The 21,954-nt window shown below is 51.3% G+C and overlaps 1 protein-coding gene across 2 annotated transcripts in view; it reads right to left on the reverse strand.

Annotated features, from left to right (window-relative positions):
* The window catches only part of LOC144943776 (sodium-coupled neutral amino acid symporter 2-like), a 70,004-nt gene extending 50,919 nt beyond the window's left edge, over positions 1-19,085 (reverse strand). The window contains exons 1-2 of one of the 2 annotated variants that reach the window (XM_078871603.1): positions 18,677-19,085; positions 5,701-5,760 (exon numbers count right to left, since the gene is read on the reverse strand). The gene's annotated coding sequence lies outside the window, so the exon portion shown is untranslated. The remainder of the gene's footprint in view (positions 1-5,700; positions 5,761-18,676) is intronic. The other variant, XM_078871604.1, reaches the window with a different exon arrangement.
* Between the last annotated feature and the right edge of the window lie 2,869 nt (positions 19,086-21,954).

The raw sequence follows: 21,954 nt of genomic DNA on the forward strand, positions 1-21,954 counted from the left end.
ACGTGCATCGCGTTATCAGCATTCCAGAGGCCCGTCAATCCATGGCGGCTGGCGACTCACAAGCAACGCGCGTGCGTCACGTTGGGAGATTTTGTCACCGGCTTTAAATGGGGCCTCTGTTTTTTCTTTTCCAAGGGACAACTTGGCCCCTGCCGTGGCCCAAGCACAAAGTGCCACAAAGTGGCACACACAGACCGATGGGGGGGGGGGGGTGAAACGGCGCTAACTGCGGTGTCAGTTCAGGTTGCGCTCTGCTGGGATGGAGCCAGACGCTGGGGCACAACTTGTACGGCACCCCCCCCTCTCTCTCTCTCGCTGCCAGAAAAAAACACCCCCCCCCACCCCCCCGTGCCACAATTTTCTCTCTGTTTTGTAAAACTCGCGGACGTTTGTTGCAGGACTTGCACACACTGCACACAGTTCACGGCCACGGCAAGCTCGACAGGCGGCCCTCTGTGTCCCTCTGCGTGCTCGGCGCTCCGAGTTGGCGGCTTTGTGACGCGCTCGCCGGAGACGCGGCGTCGCGGACGAGCCGTGCCGGTGTCCGCGGCTCCTCGCACGGCTCCGCGAGCGCCGCGTGGCGCTGCCGTGACAACCGCTGGTCATCGCGCACCGCTGCCAGGCTGCGACGTCCCGCGAGCGCACGGCGTGCCAGGCACGCCGTGCGCCCACCTTGGGTTCTCCCACGGTGACGTTTGTCCGGCGCTGATGTTTACACACTGCACCTGGTACTCATCAAAACAAATACGTTTACCGAGGTGAGGCCCCGGGCAGGTTCGGATATCACTTGCTACTCGAGTAATGTTGTTATCCATGACCAGGAATCCACCTCAGGTCACCATTGTTCCTGCACCGCGTGCCTCCCTTCACAGAGACGAAGACCATCGCTATGCAGCCAAAGCAGCGTGGCGGCCTTCAGAGGCGCTCGCTCACAGCACTTGAACAGTCGACGCAGCGATTACCCCGTATACAAAGATCCCCCGTATAGCCATAACAAGCTGTTGGGGCAAGTGCTGTTAGCGTGCTGCTATGAAGGCCGGCACGGCACACGAAGGGGTGGGTGGCCAGCACCACGGCCGATACCTCCCCAGTGCTGATGTTTCCACACATTGCCCCAGGTACTCGTTTAAGGCTGAGTCGACCTAGGGTCGGTACCAGTTCCAGTCGTTGTGTTAGCAATGGACTCGCTGGGGTCATAGGGTAGTGCGCTAACCATTACGCTAACCGCAATGACACACACACACATGTAAATAGTGTGTGTGTAAATGCACATTTACTGCAATAAAATTAAGCACAGAAGCAAAAACAAGCCTTAGAATTAAAGCTGTTCAACGGTGCGGAATGGACGCTTCGTTTTGCCGATACCATTTCTATTCCGCATAACGGCCCGTCACTGATACCGCATCGCCAAGCTTGTTTTTAAATGCGTTTCGTAAAAAAATAAACCTCCACCATTGAAATAACCCCCCAAAAATACTTAATGAAGTGTGTTCCTCTTTTCTTTCATAATTCACAAACTGTCTCGGTGTGCTTGTCCTCACTGGGGTTTCTCAACTCGCGTGACTGGCGCGAGGTTTTAGTTTATGACGATGGAGCCAGGCCAGCGGGAACAGCGGGAACGATGGGAAAGGTGGAAACGGTGAGAACGGTGAGAACGGCGGGAAGCGAGCAGGCGGAAGGGACCGAGCAGAGGCACCGCGGCTGGGTGGCGGGGCACGTCGACCCGTCGCCAGTGCACCAACACTCTGGCTTTGAGCCACGACTGCGCATTCCACTCGGGCTGTACCTCTGCAACTCTGTAGCCTGCAAATCTGCCCGTCTCGTCTGGCCATACGCACGATCCCTCCTCTCCCTCCTGTCTGCCTGCATCCGACTACGTGGTGCGTGCGTCGTCTTCCTCCGTTGCGTGTGCGTCTGTGGGTGACGTTGGCCACCCCAGCCTCTTGTGTGCCGGTCCCCCCCCCCTTCATAGGTGCCGCTTTCTAACAGCACTTGCCCCAACAGCCTGTTAAAGGCTACAAGGGAATCTTTGTCTTTGTAACGGTCTGGCTGTAAGAGTGCACGCACAATCTCTCTCCACCCAATGTGCTTCTCTGTGCGTGTGTACCTGGCTATATGAATGTGCGCATGTTCTATGTCCCTCTGTGCGTGTCTGTGCGTGTGTCTGCATGGCTGCCTGCACGGCCTTGCCTCTGTCCTGTCTCCGTCTGGGTGTGTCATCTGTCTGCATCCTCTTGATCTCCCACCTGTCTGTTGACAATGCCCGTGCACGTGTCTGTCTGCATGCATGCACGTGAGCGTCTTTTCTAGAATCAACTTCAGCAAAAATGTTTTCCCGCCTATGGAGTTGAGCAGCAACACGATGCTCTTGTGGCCATGGCCACACACAACCGTTTTTTCTTCATTAAAAAACATTAAACAAAGTACGCACACATTTCACACGAATATATCTTCGTACACAATAAAAAATTATATATGTATATGTCTGTAATAAGTGCCAATTGCAAAAAAAGGTAGGATGCAGAATACTAAATATCAGAGGTGGGACAAAGTCATTGTTATGCAAGTCACAAGTAAGTCTCAAGTCTTTGCTCTCGAGTCCCGAGTCAAGTCGAGTCAAAGATGAGGCAAGTCCAAGTCGAGTCTGAAGTCATCAAAATCATGACTCGAGTCTGACTCGAGTCCAAGTCGCATGACTCGAGTCCACACCTCTGAGGTGGGACAAAGTCATTGTTGTGCAAGTCACAAGTAAGTCTCAAGTCTTTGCTCTCGAGTCCCGAGTCAAGTCGAGTCAAAGATGAGGCAAGTCCAAGTCGAGTCTGAAGTCATCAAAATCATGACTCGAGTCTGACTCGAGTCCAAGTCGCATGACTCGAGTCCACACCTCTGCTAAATATGGGGTCAATTTGAGCTTTCATTCGTGCTGAACATCTGCAAGATTTGATGAATACAGCAGACGCAATCGATTAATTGCTGTAGCGGGGGAATGCCGTCCAATTCTTTTGTACGCAGGGGGGGAAAGAAAGGGAGTCTGGGTTTCTAGGATTTTGGCAGAAGGACAACCAAACATCGACGTTTGATACACCGCATTTCGGAAGTGGCTCACAATACACGCCTCGCTGAGACACATTTAGATTCCAAACAAGGGATTGGCGCTGAAAAAATATTGTTTGATCATTTCGAATAAGCTCACGGAGCCAGTAAACAGTTTATTCAAGTTCCACCCACTACAATACAACTCTAAACTAACAATAGTCTAGACGAGAGCCGGACAACTCTGAGCTCCATGTCTGGATATTGCTATGAAAGGGTAAGAATTAGTGGGATTAAGCGCAAAAAACGGGCGGTTTTTGATGTTGCGCCAATCATATCTGGAGTGTTTTTTAACCCAGACGGTCCGGAATTCTGGAGCAGCTGGGCTTGTTGCACCGCTCCGCACGGATTTAGAGGCGGGTGGCCAGAGGACAGCACATTACGGTGGCTACCCCCCCTCCGCTCTTCTGCCGTCCCCACGCTTTTGTTCCGATTGCTGAGCGAGCGTCGAGGTGGGTCAGACGGCGGCGCGCGGCGCGTGACTCCCCGTTGTGGGAGGGTAATCGCGCTGTGGGAGCAAGACCCGCGGAGCCGGGAGATCAATGGCGGCGCAGGAAAAACGCACGAAGCCGACGGTTATAAATCACCCGCGGCGCTAATGCCCACCGCCGCCACCGCGCAGGGCTTCACGGTTCTGCCGCATTAGCCCTGCGAAGGGCTCGTGAGCTGCGACGCGCGTCGTTCGAAGCTCCCCGGCACGCGGAGCGCAACGTCGTCGAAGGGCGTCGTGCTCGGCACCACGTGGCCACGGCCAGAAAACACATCGGGGCGGTGGGGGGGGGGGGATCTTGCAGCGGTGGACGAGAATCCCAACAACCACAACAACCACAACAACAACCACAACAACCACAGCAACAACAACAACAACCACAACAACCACAACAACAACAACACTTCCACTCCAAGCACACCGTGGCCAGACCCTGGGTATGTTGCCAAGAATCGCAAGGCAACGCTGTTACGTAAATTTAAATATAAACTTCATATAATCGTGACCAGCTCTCCAAGTATACCTTCTACGAATAAATGCGGCTATGTTTGGATCGTTGAGACATCTGCTGAATGTTTTATCCGACAGCGCCTGAATAGAGGCATTACGTTCAGTCCCGCTCTGTACCGCCTCTGTGTATCAAATCCCGTCTGCTGAAAAGATTGTGCAGAATTCTTGAAAGCACTAAACTCAATTTTACATGTATACGTCGTTGCGGTCCGTAGAGTAGAGTGAGCGTTCTTAGTCACCATTCTGAAGCAACAACAATGGGCGTGGAAAAGGTGCAAAACGCGATTCTGGAGAGCAGGCGATGAGCTCCGACTGTGACAGTAACGACCCTCGCTGCGGTCTGAGACGTGAGGAGGGGGGAGGAGGAGGGAGAGGAGGAGGGGGAGGAGGAGGTGGAGGCAAAGGGGGAGGAGGAGGAGGTTTCTGGCGGCAGAACCAAACTTTATCCCTAACCAACCCCAGCTTCATATTTGTTTAAAACCAATTAGGCAGGTTTCTGTTCTGAAACTTCGACTTCGGGTTGTATAGTGCAGTGGAGTGCAAGCACACACACACGTGGCAAAAACTCTGTCAATCATACGTCCCGAAAAGGGAAGTAAATAAATAAATATATAATGACGACGTTTCAGCCAAGAGCTTGTGTGCGATAGAGAAGGACCACTGGCCACATTGTCACCAGAAAGAGAGCGACGAGGAAGGGCTAAATACATATCGAGGAGCTTACTTGCACCTGCAACGAGCGATTTACCGGTGCATCTTGCTCTTAAATGAGTTTGTTTAATTTGCGTTGTGTTTCGTTTATGACATTTAAACACCTCGTCTGTCAGTTGTCCAATATTCCTTAGTGGCCGTGTACTCGTTCGCTGCAATGTCGCCGACGTTGACGCCTTCCTTCAGTTGTTGCTGCCACGCTCACGCACCACGGAGCTCCCTTGCGAAAGACGTGTCGCCAGGCAACTGGCTAAGTGGGATCATCCGTGTGTAGAGGAGTAAAATGGGGACGTGACGTCAGGTGTGCCGTTCAGTGCGATGACGTCACGTCTCCTAGGGTACTTAAGGGAGACCCCGTGACGTAAGCGGGGTGACTGTGGGAAGGGGTAGAGTGAGAAGGGTGAAGAGGGAACCAGGGGTAGAGAGAGGGATCGAGTGGTGAGTCTGGGGAGAAGCCGGTGGTAGCCGTAGAGGTGCTTCTCTCTCCGCTCGGTGGAGTCGGCAGAGTCCACGATCCGACACGAGAGAGAGACAGACCGGAGCTAGCCGGCAGGGACCCGGACTCAGAGTAGGAGCCCTAGCCCCTGGGAGTTGTGTACCCTTGTGTGTGTTTGTGAAGTCTTTAATAACCCCTGGCGAAAGCCCTGAACTTACCTTCGTCTCCGAGTGTCCGTAGGAGCTTCTCTACACGTGTAAGAAATTAAAAAAACTCAAACTCATTGCTGTGCTCTTGCTTACAGTAGTGTATTTATATATATTCATATTTCGTCCCTTCAGGCCAGTGTTAATGACGAATGTGTTGATTTTTTTCCTGCTATTTGTGCAATTTTGATGAATAAGCACGAATATGTGCCCCCACCCGCGAGGAGACAGACGGCCGATTCACGGCAGCGTACCTGATCAGAGCGCGGGGCCCAAGGCCGCGTCACTTGGGGTGATGCTCTCCCTTCGGGACGCTGCAGGGAGATGGGAAAGGGAACGTGAACTCAAGGCGGAGAACTGTGGCCGCTTTGTGCGGGGAACACGCGCGCGCAACGCGAGGCTTTTCATTCTGGAGCAATTCGGCAATTGCAACGGCAATGCACGTTGCAGGAACGAAGTGCAAACACGAAGGCGTGCGGTCATCGTGACCTTGTGGTTTTATGGGTTACATAAAAACTAAAGTCAACTCTCCTCAAGGCTCTCGGGGGGTTCGGACACACACGGCTGACATTCTCCGAAGCGGAAAGGGCATTTGAGAAAGCCTCAACGGCACACGACGAAAGCTCTAAGCCCACCGCGCTGCCTCGCACCTTTTCAAAACATTCAAATGTGATCACGCGCGAGTCCGGGCCACTCAAGCAGGGACGAGCACAAAACAGAACACGCCCGTGCGGTGCAACGCAAAGCATCGCCAATCTGACTGGAGCACAGTAAGATGTGTTACTGGTAGGAGCCTCCTGGTTACATCAGCCCACAGGGGATTATTGTGTCCGTCCGTCCGTCGTGCATCCGAAAATGGGAGGGGTGGGGCTGGGTGGAGAGGGGAGGGTGGGGAGGGGCTGGGTGGGGAGGGTGGGGAGGGGCTGGTCACCCCGTGGTGCCCTTATAAAACTCAACGTTTAACCTACTCACGCCGGCTTGTGCCCGCCCTCACAGTCGGCCATATTTGCCGAATACACCACGCCGCCGTTGACCCTGGCCATTGACCGAGCAACCCAACGTTCCTACCAGCTCCCTCCGCAGGAATGTGTTTAAAAAAACTTTTTAGGCAATTCGTGACACATATATAACGGTCGCTCAGCAATTTACTGCAGGGTGAAGACCGCTCATGTCGTGCGAATCCCGAGGGCTGTTTGACCATACTTCACCACGCTGGTTCGTGTGGTTTGGTAAAGGGGGAGAGGGGGAGGTTCATGGGCGTTGCCCATGACGTGGGCCGAGATGGATAAATGTCGACACAACTGGATATGTCAAATACATTGATTATGATGCAATGACAATTAGTGAAGGCGAGCTAGAGACAATTGTAAACAGAAAGATAAGTTAAAACCAACACAAGTGTAAAACTTAAGAGGTCTGAGAGCTTAATTTAACCTCGGATGTGAGGTGAAAACCGCTTTAAACAGGACGGCAAAATACGCAAGTGGATACAATATATATAGTGCGGCGGTGACACCGCCCACGGTGTAACAGGCCCCGTGTGGAACGAGGTGCCGGGAGAGTGCTCGACGTTACGGACGACGTTCTACGCCAATGTCCATCGAGACGTTAATTCCAATGAACGGTGAATGTGTAAAGCGCACAAGTTGAACATAAAATAAGACTCGCAATATTTAAGTTAAAGAAGATGAACGTCCTCAGATTTTGGTGAGGCTGCTGCGATGGCAGTGGTGCATAAGCCGAATAACAACTAAAACTTAACACGAACTCTATGATAGGTGACGTTTCGGGCAACGACCCTCTTTCTTGAGAGGCCATAGAAGTTGAGACTGGACTGTTAAACATGGGGAGGGGGGGGGGATCAACCTGTAGGCTAGCACAAATATAAATTAGGCTTTTAAGAATTATTGTGGAAAAAACCCTCATAAGACTGAGTAAAAAAATCCATTGACTTAAGGGAAGAGTTTGGAAGTTGATGAAATCCTAAAAAAATATAAGAGTAAGATTGAAATGGTGTGGACGCCCAAAAAGGATGAAAAACGGAGAGGCCCAAAAGCGAATTGAGAAGAAACACGTCAAGACAGCTGCAGGGGCCTTCCAGAAACACGCAGAGTGGCATCTTCAGGAAGCACATGGAAGAGAGAGGCGAGGTGAAGGCTGAAGATGAGGAAGAGGAGAGAGACGGGAGGGAGAGGCTACCGTGGGCAGGAAGCGGAGTGCATCAAGCGACCTGGCGACACACCACGACCGACGATGACCAATGTTCCACCCTCCATTTTAAAACATGCAGTCCTCCGTGGTGGAATAAAAAAAAAACCTGTATTGCCCATCAGTTTATGGACAATAAAGCACACGACTGTCAAATATTATCTTAAAATAATAGCTACCAACTATCAGACTGCTTATAAAAAAATATAAATATATAATACAATTAAAACTTACAAGATTATGCCCACGAATTTTTGTAAAAACGGACAGGACTTTCCCACACAATTCTTGGAAAAAAGACTTGGGGGATGTTAAATCATTAATCGCAATGGTTGCCAACATGTAAGCACACTTTGTTCCTTAAGCCGCACATCAAATCATATGCTCTTGCAGAAGTATGAAGCGCTTTGAAATGACATGGTCGAGTGTGGGGGGCGGGAAGCGTTATTTAAAATCCCCAGCAAAAATCCGCGCAGATTTTGTAGCTCCGCAGGAATACCGCACAGCACGGCTGACACTTCCGTGTGAATTGGCGAATTTCCCATCTGTCCAGACGCGAACATCCAGGGGTGGGAGGCCGGGAGGGTGGGAGCGCTTCGCCACTCAACCGCAACTCGCGACCCCCACGAGCGCTGCAGCGGCGCACTCCTCGCGTAAGCGGCAAAGGTGCGGGCCCTGCAATTTCCCGTTCACGCCGCTGCTCCTCATGGAAGGGCCCTCCAACTATAGAATCAGAAATATTTATTTATACACAGATGTCCAGTCGGGGAGCTCTATAGTTCTCCCCTCGAGAGTTTGTTTTATCCGACTCTTCCACGGTGCACAGATGTCTTGGCGTGGGTACTAACCAATCACAGAAAGCTACGCTGACCAGCAGGGAGAAGTATGGCCAATCTCACCTGACCAAGATGGACTGGGGGGGGGAGCTTTATCCAGCAATGAATTGACGAAAGGGGCTGAATTTAGTCAATGTTATTTCATCTAGAAACCTTGCAGACACAACATGAACATAAGCTTTGTTAAGCTTCTTTAAAAAATAATAACTTAATCTATTTGGCTGGCCATGAACTTGGTTCACTCGCCCCACCCCCCCCACCAGTGCAGGGTTTTTCTGGTCCACGTCCAACCCGGACCTCCTCCTGCCCGTCCCCCTCCTCTCTCGGTGTCTGTGTGCTGGCACCGTGACCTCTCCTCCGTGTCCGTGAGAGGCCACGTGGCCTCCTCGCTCACAGTAGCAGCAGCAGTAAGCCTCTGTGTGCTGACACTCCGGCCAAATGGAAAGACTTGCCCCCAATTACCAAGCGACTCGATTATTGTCCCACTTTATGAATGCTTGCCAAGGGCAAACGCTCCCTCTTCCAACCGAGCTGAGTACGTATGTGCATCGAACTTCTTTCTCGCCATACGTGGCCAACCGTGCAAATCGGAGGTGCGTGGGGAAGGGCAAGAAACTAAACACAAAAAGCAGTTCCAAAGAAATGCGTTTTAAATCTCGATTCTTTAAAAGTGCATAGCTCCAGTGGATCCATAGTACCGGAAGGAAGAGCGTTCCAGATGGCTGCAGAAGGTGCATCTGAAAGCGTGGTTTGCCAGAAGCCGCTGCTGCAAGGATGACCCAAATTCGTGATGGTTTATGCTCCTTGACAAGATCAGCAAGGTATTGTGGTTCATTTGTGGCAAGCACTTTAAGTGTGATGAGTGCGACCTGATAACGTATTCGTCCAGCAAACAATAATCGAATGCAGCTCAGCGAGCACCGGACGAAGTCTACGGAATGGGGCTCGCAGACTCGGTGCGGAGGACTCGGAGACGCCGCGTCCACCGTGCAACCAGAAACCTCCACATTCCATAGCTGCAGTTGGGGGCATTTCCACGATTTACAATGCACGTTTCAGATGCTTTAAAGATGTGGGTAATCGTTCGTGTAATCGTGAAGTGGCTTTTTTATACTTGGGAATACGTCAACCAAATTGCACTGTAATTAAGATGGAAATAATGACCACCTTTCTGGATGATGGACAAAGGTGCAGGACATACCCTCGCGTTGGACGCACTCGACATTACTTCTTCCTCCGTGCCGAGATTAAGATGGCGAATTCAACGATGTGCATGTTGCCATACCATTGACTTCATATTGTGAATATCACTATTTTCGAAAACGCGAGATACATAATTACCTTTAAAAATAACACCCCATCATTATTAGGATAATTTAGAGTTTTTCTTTGGTATTTTGACTTGTGAGGTTGCCCAAATTGTAGAACTGCCGAAGGCAGGAGCACATTGTTCAACGAAAAGAGCAGGGAGTTTCAAACAAAACTGCATTATGTTCTTCGCTCTGATGATGACGACGCATTCGTATGTCGTAGGTTTTTGTTGCTGCCATGTCACTGAAATGAGTCAGCACCTTCCCTCTCCCACAGCTCTCCCCCACCTCTCCCCCACAACTCCCCCACACCTCTCCCACACAACTCCCCCACACCTCTCCCACACCTCCCCCACACCTCTCCCACACCTCTCCCACACCTCTCCCACAGCTCTCCCACACCTCTCCCACACCTCTCCCACACCTCTCCCACAGCTTTCCCACACCTCTCCCACACCTCTCCCACACCTCTCCCACACCTCTCCTACCCCTCTCCCACACCTCTCCCACCCCTCTCCCACACCTCTCCCACACCTCTCCCACACCTCTCCTACCCCTCTCCCACACCTCTCCCACACCTCTCCCACACCTCTCCCACACCTCTCCCACACCTCTCCCACACCTCTCCCACACCTCTCCCACACCTCTCCCACACCTCTCCCACACCTCTCCCACACCTCTCCCGGCAGGGCCTCATTGCAGCCTCGCGAGAGGCAGCGGCACCTCGGGGTGACGCCTTCATCCAGCAGTGGATCGGTCATGGCCGACTAACATCCCATTTTTGACCGAGTGTCACTAATGCCTGCTTTGCAAGATTCCAGATTGTACCCATAAACCAAACCAGTTGGCACTACTGCCCATGTGACAACTCGAATTGATTGGCTCTGTCGGGTGCTGGGTGGTTATCGTTAACCAAGTGACATAGCGACACGATTTAAGTCCTTCCAGACAACTCACCTCTTTAAACCACCCTATACACCACACTCGTTCTGGTCACTGACCCTGCAGGTTCTATTTCCTTCCTGCTTTCCATACATGGCGTATGAAATGCGCGTTAGAAATGTTAATAAGAAACATTATTACTATTTAACCCCAAAGAAAGTAATTACGAATGAGAGCTACGGTGTTTGGCAATGGTTCTTCAACGGCTTCCACTGTTAGTAGCCCTGCCGTACAGAGCCCAGCCTGAGGCCATAACACATACGCACACACTGATACTTACAACTGCACAAGGATTAAAATGATGAAAGAGTGAGGGAGAGACACACCGCTTCATCACATTTAATCGAGGATCCCTATCGGGAAGGGTCCAAGCTCACAACATTGGCACCAACAAGGGTAACCGTTACCTATGACAAGCTCCGTGTCTTTCAAGAACGTGGTCCAATCTATCCTTGTTGTTGTTGTCATTGCAACTTCCACTGCTTGGTAGTTCAGCATGCCGTTCACGAGCTGCTGAATACGAGACGATCATTGAGAATGTGTTCATATCAAGTGATCAGATGGGTGCTGCCTTTAAAACATTCAATTCCAGCCCCCACCCCCAACCCTACCATTTTTATTCAATGTATATATGTATTTTATTCAGCAACGTTTTAACACACGGCACCAGTTGAGCCGCCTCCTCCAACGTGGGCAGGGCAGCACATTGTCAATCCACTGACGGACAAAGGCCTCCCCACACCGTGCGGGTAGCTAGCGGGGGTTATTCGACCATACTTCACCACGCTGGCGAGCGCGGGTTAAAAGTGGGGGGATATGGACGTGGGAGCACAGAAGTGCAGTCCAACAGTGTACTACTGTGCTGCTCTCTGCTGCCCACAATGTCGCCTCGCAGCCGCCGATTGCGTCTGCTTTGTGGATGGTCGTGCCGATTTGACAAAGACATTTCTGTTTGGAACTCGGTGCACTAAAGAGCCAAAGAAGAACTTCAGTAGTAGGGCCTCTGCATCCACACTTGGGGCACAATTTGTCTTCGCTCTGCGAGTGTTCGTCACACACGGCCAGAAAACCACTCTTTACTTCCACGAGCTGGGATTTATTAACTAAAGGGAACAAACGATTACAAACTATCATCTATTTTATTTTTTTACCAGGTAAGGCCCCACTGAGCTACATAGCTCGTTTTCAGAAGCGACTTGGGCTACCACAGAGTGGCTTATCATCGTCACGTGGAGACTATTAGCAGCAGCAGCAGCAGGCAAATACTAAAAAAAATGTTTTTTTTAGTCGGCAATGGTGACCGGGTTGGGACGAAATGTGCGTGGGTTTTTAGGTCAACCTTGTTAACCCGACTCGGATGTTGACAATAATGGCCTCCATCAATCCTCAACCCTTTAAGCCAGGGATTCGCAACCTTTACTGCAGCCTTGCACCCCTTTGGCTCTCAATCGTAAAAAAGGTGTACATAATGTTAATATGTTATGTGAAACAAAGTAGTTGTGCTTACATGCCCGTGCTTAATTTGTGTTTCGATGATTTACCTTCTAAAAATATTTTGGCCATGTCTCTTACCCCCAGCAAGGGCATCTCGCCCCCCCAGGGGGTGCAGGGTGCCCCCCAGGATAAGAAGAGCCACTGCTTGAAGCCGTTCCTTCTGCAAGCATGCAGTCTCTCCTCCTCTTCTAAGACCCGGGGCATTAAACAAGAATTAGAGTTGCCCGAGATGCCGAGTGACAGGCTTCAAGCGACAGTGTTCTTTAAGGTGGAATGGCCAAAGAGTTCCATTAATTGAGAAAGGTTGTGATACGATTGACCGCGTGAAAATAATATCCTGATGTCAACATTGGTGCGATTGGAGTGACTAGAATTATAAAAAGCAGACTAAATGTTTTATTGAAAAACAACACGAACAAGACAGTATAAATAAACAAGACATAACATAGAGTTAATTTCGTCAATTTCATTGTGATCCTGAATTGCGACGATATTTTTGCATCGCTGCCGAGGTGAATCGTTACATGCCAAGTAAAAACGTAAAACAGAGACTATGTTAATGAATCACCCATGATGGTATTATTGTTCGTCACAGGATGTAACCCCTCTTAGCTGAGTTGCATGGCGTTAGTATTGTGCATGTGCGCAAGTCCACGGTAAGGGTATTACAGCATCATAAACATTTAACAGCATCACCGAGGCTTTAATTTATTCTCACTATTCATACACACCAGGCTGATGCAACACCCAATTAATCGCTGTGCTAAATATTCCTCCAATTTTTTTTGTAATTCTACTACCGTGAAATAGCCCAATGATTAAAAATACTACAACATCAGAGGCCTTTGTGAATCCACAACTGGATGAACGCCTGTTCATGCTGCATCAGTCATGGGGGCCGTCTGACCATACTTCACCATGCCGGTAAGTGCTGGTTGGTGGAGGGAAAGGCACGCAGAACCCGATTAGGCATAGCCCGCCACTGATGTTAACCATACGTGGGGAATTTAATTTATGTCACAAGGTCCACAATGCAACGGTTTAACCACTGCGCCATTGCTCCTTCCCTCCATACGCTTAATTAAATATAGCGGAAGTGCAAATCTAAACAAGAATGATTTGCTTTTTTATGTTTTTGTCCGAGCGTCCTTCCTACCGCGCCATCTCAAGAGAGCTTTACACGCGATGACTGACTTACTGCTCATCTCAAACGTGCGAAAGGGGCACCGCCAATGGCAGCTGTCCCTGTGCAGCACATGGTGACTCAGCACCTGGCCTGACAACGGGCATTAGTCAGGCTGTGATTGCTGCGATTGCTGTAATTGCTGTAATTGCCATGATTGTTATGCGCAATGCCAAATGATTCACTCTCGGATTTTTTTTATTTAAATGCTATGGAGTCCACGTAAATTTGGACCGTGACACTGGCCCACAATAGCCTTCTCGTAACGAAATGATGCCAGGGGATGCTTAAGCTCCACTGCAAAAGCAGACGGTGCAAATTCTTCCGGTCAATACACCACAGTGATAACCACGGCGGCCTGCCGGATTCGAACCTCTGCAGTGATACCGCTCTGCGCCCTGTCGCCACCATCACAGCTGCCCCTTCCTCTCGGTGTGCACGGGAAGTGGGCAGGATGAGGCCTGCGAGAGACTGTTCCTCTCCGGCCACCTGCTTCCTTGTCGGGGAGGGCAGCCATGGCTGGGGTGGGGGGCAGGTGTGGGGGGGCAGCCATGGCTAGGGGGGTGGGGGGCAGGTGGGGGGGGGGCTGCAAGACGGCAGAGCGAGCGCACCCCGGCACCGCTCCACGCTGCGCTCATCATCTTCTCTCGGTCGTCGTGTTACACAAACCCTACACTGCCAGGCCCCGGGGGGACGGCTAAATAGGGAGCCGCGACTTCCAAAACGGGGCGGCCGGGAGTAATCGACACTCGTGACTCGCAACGGAGCTACGGGGGGTGGGGGGCTCTTTCATCGTCGCAGAGACAGGCGCGAGCACGTGGAGAGGAGCGCGGTCACTCTGAGGCTTGCGCTTGCCCGTACAGTCGCCTCCACGGCGCTTGGTGCCTTGCCGCGGAAGTGGCCAATGCCACGGAGTCCACGCAGAGCCACCGGACAGAGCGGCTGCGGCCACGGAGTGACGAGCGGGTGGAAGTGTGCCCCTTGCCACCGCGGACCTTCCCCGTCAGCCCCACCTCCTCACAAGCCACAGCCAAGCGACCCTGCCGCGGTCTACCGCTGTGCAAGTTGACGTGGTGGTGCTGCACAGCTCTCCAATGTGTCTGTCACCCGGTCGTACCACCTGTTGTTCGGTGTGATGTCCGACGTTTCGCGCCGCTTGCTGGTGCTTCTTGTCCAGCGGCTTAATTCAGTTTCTGAAGAAGATCTCATCACGTGGAGCAAGAGCTCGGGACACGGTGCCGCATGATACGCCAGTGATGCTACCCCACGGTCGGGAACGCCCAGGTTCACAGAGGAGCGTGCTAACCACTGCACCACTGCTCCCCGACTTTCGGTCACAACACATTTGTGCGATGAAGCTGCCGATGGAGGTTGCTCATATACGATTGGACGTAAGTCCTGGTTACCCAGCCAGTAACGTTTGTTCTTGAGCAATAACAGTAATTACGTAAGGAGTAATGTTACAGCAAGAGAGTATGTACCTCCGTCATCTTGCCTAGAAGAGCAAAGGCCCTCTCTAGGAGCAGATAGGCCCCACGCAGGAAACACTCACCCCTTCATCAATGTGGAATTTCAGTTTAACTACTGAAGTGACACAGTGCGTGATGCCTTCTTTCTATGTCATTCTACTGACTCATCATATGAAGCCAATTGCTCTGTAATGTCATTGTTTTTTACCAGTCAGGAGGCTCAGCGGTGGAGCGAGTGGAAGGCTTACGAGTTCAATTCCTGGTTGGAAGTTGACTCAGCCCATCGTCCCTTTGGGGGGGGGGTTGATAAATTAATAATAAAATAATAAGCACCGCTTTGCTGTTGTCACATGGTGGGACTCGTCCTCCGCGAAAGGAATGTGGAATTTCCACCAACTGGCTCAGGGCTGCCAACGGGAGGTGAGCACCAATGCCTCAATGCTCACGTGAGCAGAAGTCACTCCTGAGTTTTGTTTTAGTCGATGTCCTTGCAGTGCAACGAAGACAAAGATCCCCCATATAGACTTCACACATTTTGGGGCCAAGCTGTCAGCGAGCACCATTTTTACCTTGACACCGTCCGGTGAGCTTCGAAGAGCCTCGACCATATTCTGGAAGTCTCAATGAATACTGCCCATGCAGACGGTGGGAGCAATCTTTAGCTTTTGTTTGGTTTCACAAAGGATTTCAAAGTCAGCCAGTATATGACCTGCTGGAGGTAGTTTCTCCCTACGTGTGTTTTGAATTTTAGTTGTCAAGTGCCGGCACTCTACAGTATTAGCGGGTACCATGAGCCATTGTAAGCTACAGCTTCAAAGAACTCCGAACATTAAAGCCAGTATCTTAATTTAAATAGCATACATAACATGATCTCCCTTTGGTGTTACGCATTGTGTACTGCAGGACTGAAATTATCTAGCATTGGCAACATTAATGGGCGGCCTTGTGTTGTATTACAGCAGAACCTCCTTCATTCTAGATTTGAAGCTTTCGTGACTGCAATGATTCACATCGCGGCAGACGACACAATCAATCTATCGAATAAAATAATTAGTGCACTTGGTATCCGCGCCATGCTATCGGCGCAAGGCCGTCGCGAAGGGCGCTGCGTTTGACGTGGAGCAGCAGAGTCTTGTCAGTAGCCGCACAGCCGGGGAGGGAGGGGCGATGTTGCTGTGTGGCCTGAGACAATTTGTTAACTTTGAGAGAAATGTTATTTTTCGATTTAAAGCTTTCATGACTGCAGGGATTCGTCTTCTTGGTTCTTTCGGTAAAGTCACGTAGAAGGGAAATAATAAAATAATACAAATAAAACATAATAAAATAATTCTGACGACGTTTCGGCCACAACGCAAGCAGCCGTCATCAGGTGAAGAACAGGTCTGTCGACAAGACAGCGTCTGAATGAACTAATTCATTAGTTCTGAATGAACTAATTCATTCATTCAGACTGTCTTTCCGACAGACCTGTTTTTCACCTGAGGACGGCTGCTTACGTTGTGGCCGAAACGTCGTGAGAATTATTTTATTATGTTTTATTTTTATTATTTTATTATTTCCCTTCTACGTGACTTTACCGAAAGAACTAAGAAGATAAATGTTCTTATTTAGACGCCCGCCAGTGTGCACACGCCACTGGCTCTCGTTTTGTTGTTCGAACAACGTCACGCGATCTTTAACGTCCACTGCGAATGATGCGGAGTGTGTATTCTTGTCCGCTCAGTACGCTCACAACACTAACCAGGGCAGCCGCCGGGATCGAAACCGCAAAACCTCCGCAACCAGCGGCGTACGCAACACCGCTCGGCCGTGTCACCGCCCCGACCTCTGGCGTCACTTCAACGGCCCATACGTAAATCATTTGATATGCCTATAAATGTTATTGCTCACAGCTGGGAAGGCCAAGTGAAGTGGAGAACCACATGTGTGCTGGCGGTGTTCGTGTGCTGCCCTAGGTGGGTGCGCTAAGATTATCAACTCCTTATTTAAGAACCGGATTTGAATTCAGTAACCCAAGATACTCAGCAGTGCTGGGTCAGGGTCTCAGACGCGGGGTCCCCCCCAAACCCTCCAGTCCCCCCCCTCTCCCCATGATTCAAATCAAGATTGATGCTCCCTTTTTGTAGTCGCTTTGTATTGTTTTATGCATTTCCCGTTTTACTTACAAAGGTTAGTTCGCGAAAATGAGCCTGAATGTCAAATTTGCATATCATGAGCGTGTGATTTGAATAAATCATTATTGGTTCTTACCCAGGCAGTTCGATGCACGGGTCGCGAGGCTTCGGGATCGATACTAATTGATGGACCTATTGCATCCTTATACCCCTAATTCCCCTGATCCAGCAGCATATTGATAAAGGGCCGTAGATTATTGTTTGTATTCATTTTATTAACAGATGACAGCATGGTCACAAACGCTATGGCCATGCTGTCAGCTCTTTTTAAAAATGATTTAACAAATATAAACATTTGCTCAATATGGCAATGATGATGATGATACGTGTCACAGCGACGTTCTCGTGATAACGGAGGCGGCTTAGTCGGTCAGAGAGAACCCTTCAGAGTCCATTACAAATATCATCACACACTACGCTTCGTTATTGTCCTTGACACGAGGTAAACAACGTGGGCGTGGATTCACCAATTCGTAAGTAACAGTCACACGACAGCAACAGGCAATGCATATATAACAATGCATATGTAACAATGTAACAGTGTGTGCAGCTCACATGAACCATGATCCCAAGTTAAAAGGAAACGAAGCTATTTTGCCCCATATAAAAAATGTGGGGTTCGTCAAAGCTTATGGCCAGGAAAAAAGGCATTTCCACGACCATTCCAAGACAATATCCATCCCTGTTTCCAAAAAGACAAAAACCAGCTGCAGCTGCGAAACGTAAAAAAAAAATCCTAAATCTGCTCAACACATTCGAGACGCCTGCATCGCGTCTGTGCATTTCTGACGAGCTAAACGCCAAGTGGATACTCGCCCGAATGAAGAACGTCATTAAACAATAACTGCACAGTTATTCATACAACACAGCAAGTCATTATCGCTGTATAAGCCACTCAATTCACCACACAGTACAAACTCCGACCATTCTATTCATCGTTATCCGTTTTGTCCAACCACCGTTTCAGAAATATTTTCACAAAAACCTCGTGCTTCGTTGCCGACACAATTAAAATACAATTAGCATCGTGGCAGGAGAATTGCTGCTGTGGGCACGTGACCCGTTGGCGACGCTGTGACGTCACCGCTGTGCCAACATGCCCCCACCCTTATAAGGCGTTGCCGCCCGTGACAGCTCCAGCGACAGCCCCCACCACTCGCTCGCTCCCTCGCGTTCACGGCAATTACCTCGCACGCAGATCTCACGCAACGATTAAAATATAAACGTACGACGAAGGTGTCCCCGGTACATACTAATCATATCGTTTTAGTTCGTGTAAAGAGGGAAACAAAAAAAATGTAAACATTCAGTAACGAACAAAAAAAATTGTGATAAGAAAAAGACGCCGTGCATGTGTCGTCTTAAAGAGTGTGTGCATCGTTAACAAATGACACTCGGGATGTGTGCTGCGTGCTGTGTGCTGCGTGCTGTGTGCTGCGTGCTTCGTGCTGTGTGCTGTGTGCGTGGAATGTGTCGCCCTGTCGAGAGCGAGTCGACCAACTCAAAATGCCGGTACATTGTCTCGCGCCGTTATTCCCTCCATCCCTCGCCATGAACAACAGTGCCGACAAGCACACGCGCCACACCCTTTGCGACATGGCAGGAGTCACATACCTTGCTGGTCCCTGGGTTGTCACAACACAGATGATGATGATGGTCGTGGTGGTGGTGGTGGTGAATCAGTCAATGGTGCTTCCGGCTTGTAAATGTAAATTCCCCCAATGAAACTGCCCTAATCTGCGTTAATGTTTAGCCCTTAAGCCACACACGCGCACTACACCCAGCACTGGGTCTAACCCGCTCGCTCGAGTGATCAAAGATAAGAGGAGATAAGAGAGATGAGAGAGTGAGATACGACTGGTATAGGTGGGTAGACGGAATGGTCGGACAGACAGGGGAAGTGGGGGTGGAGGGCTGTTCGTATTTAAGCTGAAAGCCGCGAGATGTCCTCTGGAGGGAATGCAAGAGGGTTGGTCCGTTTTTATAATCTGCTCTCTTGTCTCGGGCTCCCCGCGCTCTGCCGAGTGGAAATTTCCACCATGTGCACAGCGGCAGCAGCAACCACCACGCCAAATCCAGCCCACCACCACACCCCCTCACACGCCCTCCGTCGCTCTCTCCCTCACTCTCTCTCCCTCTCCCCCTGTGTGTGCACCACCAATAGTCGTCGTCACGTGTCGTAGCCTCGCTGCCCATCGGATGAATGATCGTGGGCGGGAGCGGTGGCGCAGTGGTTAGCGCACTGCGCGACGCGGAATATTGGGCGACGGATCCGTGGGGCGGTCACAGCTCACGGTGGACGCTCGCGACATCATCCACCGTCAGTGGCCTGGCGCGGGGTATCCGAACCCGTTCCGGGCCTCTCCCGGCAATCCCCCTCCCTAGGTCAACTCAACCTTAAATATGAATAGCTGTGATTGGGGCGGTGTGTAAAACAGAAGCATTGGGGAGACAAAGGCGGGTGTGCGTGCTGCTGGCCTTCAGGAGGGACTCGCGAACAGCAATTGCCCAAAAAGTGTAATATGTTAATTAGTATGTCGTACATTAATTCTAGATTTGAAGCTTTCGTGACTGCAAGGATTCATATTCTAAGGTTTTTTTCGGTAAAGTCACGTAGGTCATTTACTTGATACAGCAAGCATGCTGTGACGGTTCCACCTGAAGACGGAAGCTTGTGTTGCCTCCGAAACGTCGTGATTTTTATTTATATTTTAATTTACTTTCATTAATTTTATTTTTTACCTACGTGACTTTACCGAAAAAACCTTAAAATATGTCGTACATTGCCAGTAATTAAACAAATACGCTCAATGGCTTTATTGGTGAACGTTAATCAAACGTTAAGGGTCAACCGTGGCAACACACATGCCGCGATAAGCTATAGGAGGGAACTTTGGCTTTGTAGACGGTTCCACATTAGGGTCGGGCGTTGGGAGGGGAGAGTTCGGGGGGTATGGTGGCCTGCGGTGGTGGGGGCGGGGTAGTGGTGGTGGTGGTGGGGGCAGGGTGGTGGTGGTGGGGGCAGGGTAGTGGTGGTGGTGGTGGGGGCAGGGTAGTGGTGCTAGGGGTGGGGGCAAGGTAGGTGGTGGTGGGGGCAGGGTAGTGGTGCTAGGGTTGGGGGCAGGGTGGTGGTGGTGGTGGGGGCAGGGTAGTGGTGCTATGGGTGGGGGTAGTGGTGGGGGTGGTGGGGGCAGGGTAGGTGGTGCTAGGGGTGGGTTGCTGGGTGGTGGTGGTGGTGGTGGGGGCAGGGTAGTGGTGCTATGGGTAGTGGTAGTGGTAGTGGTGGGGGTGGGGGTGGCATGGTAGGTAGTGGTGGTGGGGGCAGGGTAGGTGGTGCTAGGGGTGGGTTGCTGGGTGGTGGTGGTGGTGGGGGCAGGGTAGTGGTGCTCTGGGTGGGGGTAGTGGTAGTGGTGGGGGTGGGGGTGGTGGGGGCATGGTAGGTAGTGGTGGTGGGGGCAGGGTAGGTGGTGCTAGGGTTGGGGGCAGGGTGGTGGTGGTGGCAGGGTAGTGGTGCTATGGGTGGGGGTAGTGGTGGGGGTGGTGGGGGCAGGGTAGGTGGTGCTAGGGGTGGGTTGCTGGGTGGTGGTGGTGGTGGGGGCAGGGTAGTGGTGGTGGTGGTGGGGGCAGGGTAGTGGTGCTATGGGTGGGGGTAGTGGTAGTGGTGGGGGTGGGGGTGGCATGGTAGGTAGTGGTGGTGGGGGCAGGGTAGGTGGTGGTGGGGGTGGGGGCAGGGTAGGTGGTGGTGGGGGGTGTAACACCCACACCCACCCAGTCGCGGTCGTGAACCAAATCGGGCCACGTGTGGCAGGGCAGAGATGCATGGCGACGAATTGGGAAGACCTTCAGCCAGCAGTGGATAGATCACGGCCTATGGTGGTGATGATGGTGATGATCACGGCGTAATTGTTCGTGGAATATTTCCCGGTACCCTCATGGTATGGTTGTTATTGTTAGTAGTAGTGTGTGTGTCATTAGCGTTGTCATTATCCGGTAGTCCCACAATCCCATCACGACATCTCGCCACCGTGACTCATGCCTGTGCCAGTGCACTGACATTACACAGAAGACGCTTTTATCTTTTTACGTTTTGCCTTCCCCCCCGCCAATTACATTCCAGCTGGGGTTCAGGGTCATGCCGTGACTCGAAGGTAATTTCTATTCCGAACTCTAACCGATAGCGGTGATTGACAAAAATAATACACATTTGACCACAGAAAAAGTAGCCGATTGCAAGTTAGAACCGATTATAACGCACGAATGGTCCCAGCTCCAATCAAATGTCAAACCAAACATTTGCACTTTGGCAAAGGAAATAATCCGAAGTGGGCGTCTCAGTTTGACGTCACGTGTATCACGTGACGTGAAACACGTGCGGTCGTCACGAATCAGGGATGAGATGGTGGACTATCCCTTCCGTGTGGAGGGGGGGGGGCGCTTTCTTTCGAACCCGCGTTCTCACTCGCGCTGCCCCCCTCAGTGCTGCGACCTCCTCGTGTCACGGTGGGTGGAGTTGCGACGTGAAAAGCGTCCAGTGTTCACGCCGCGCCTGTGGCGGAGCCAACACGGTTCCCATCAAGTCAATGTCCCGCCACCGTCACGCTTTGCATGCGACACGCACATCCGGCATGCGGTCACGTGTCGGTGTGTCCCCCCCCTCTTCAGGCGACTCTTCACCTTCACCGGCCACGCGCCCTCGCCACGCCTCTCGCACGAGCACGCGGGCCCTCGAGAGCCGAGCTCCGAGCTATGCCAACATCGCAGCGCCTAGCAACAAGCGCAATGGCAGACACAGGCAAAGCGCGCGACGCGGCTCTGCATCGGCGAGAGGCAAAGTCAACCTGGTCGGGATGATTCAAAGCCCCTCTTGTCCTGTCAACCAATCGCCGCCCGTG

Source organism: Lampetra fluviatilis, chromosome 32, assembly GCF_964198595.1.
Source record: "Lampetra fluviatilis chromosome 32, kcLamFluv1.1, whole genome shotgun sequence".
In the NCBI taxonomy this organism is placed as follows: Eukaryota; Metazoa; Chordata; class Hyperoartia; order Petromyzontiformes; family Petromyzontidae; genus Lampetra; species Lampetra fluviatilis.